This window comes from Hordeum vulgare, chromosome 7H (genome assembly GCF_904849725.1).
Source record: "Hordeum vulgare subsp. vulgare chromosome 7H, MorexV3_pseudomolecules_assembly, whole genome shotgun sequence".
In the NCBI taxonomy this organism is placed as follows: domain Eukaryota; kingdom Viridiplantae; phylum Streptophyta; class Magnoliopsida; order Poales; family Poaceae; genus Hordeum; species Hordeum vulgare.
Genome location: NC_058524.1, coordinates 458,276,975 through 458,278,370, shown reverse-complemented (window position 1 = coordinate 458,278,370; position 1,396 = coordinate 458,276,975).

Here is a 1,396-nt window from a genome sequence, read left to right as displayed (position 1 = left end):
GCCGCTATCAGTTGACCGGTGGCATCAAAAGATGCCGTGGAAGCACTCGGTTCCCGATTGTCCGTTTCGCAAGCACTTCCACTCGGAGCGTTGGTCGAGAGACATAAAATGGATAGAGGCAAGCAACGCCCAAGCTGAACCTAGTTCAGTCGGATCTGAACCTCAAGCACCGCTTCTACGTTTCAACCCCAATCCATCCGGGGACTAATGATGGGGTCATAGTCCTAGGGTAGGGTCATAGGCCTGCCGTACACGTCCTATCCAAGGACTACCCCACACAAAGGACAGGACCCTAAGTCTGCCCCGACTGAATCAAGGTATCCCCGTCATCCAGTCGGTAACAGGCCCTGAATCATCCAGTCGGTAACTAGCATCCGGAGGACACCAGGCTCACCGACTGGATACACTCGGTACGTCGTAACCTCTCCGGAGGGAAACTGTCGTACGTTTCCGGGTGCATCTATTAGCATTTAGAGCATACGTTACCTGTAACGTCCGCATTCAATCGCCACTACTCCACCCCTGAGTCAGAACCGTTGTGGGGGGCAGCGCACTCTATATAAGCCGCCCTCCCCCACTGGTAAAGGGGTTAGCAAATCTTTGTACTCCATATCACACTCGGTAACAAGCTCCGAGAGCACTGAGACGTAGGGCTGTTACCTCCACCGCAGAGGGGCCTGAACTCATACAACCTCCCCGTAGCTAGGACTCTGCCCATCTCATTCGTACCCTACACATCTACTGTCAGGCTTATACCCACGACACTATCCATATGTATCCATTCATGCAAAAAACAACAATGAAAAAAGGAAGTGAAATCATACCTTGTGGTCATTTCATCAAACACCTTGTGCACATTGGCCGCCTGCGCTTCGGTCAGCGCCGCATTCGTCACACGCCTTGCAAACTTCTTCCCCGGCTGCCTGGAAGAGTCGTCCGCCGCTTAGTTCTTCTTCCTGGATACCTTTCCCGCCTTCACTGCCGCCACATTTGGTCGCTTGGAGAGGGAGTCACGTGGCATCACAGTGGGCGCCGGCGCGACTCCACCCGTCGAGGTCGTCTGTGGCGCCATGAAAGGTCGCGCGTGAGGCCAGTGCTTGGAGGAGGGTTGGCGACGACGAAGACGAAATTCAACCCCCCGTTAAGGTTTGCGTCGCCAACGGCGGCGGCAACGGCGGAGGGGTCGCGGATGTAGGAAGGGGGGAGTGTCGTCGCGGTCTTCCATTGATCGAATTTTGCTGGCGGCGGCGTGGGCATGGCGAAGGCAGGGTGGCTAGAGAGGGTGGCAGAAGTGGGCCACACGCGCTCGAGTGTCCAGCGCGCGGGAGCGGGCGCGCGATGCCGTTTTACTCCACACGTTGAACAAATATGCCGCACACACGTTTTTTACGCGTTC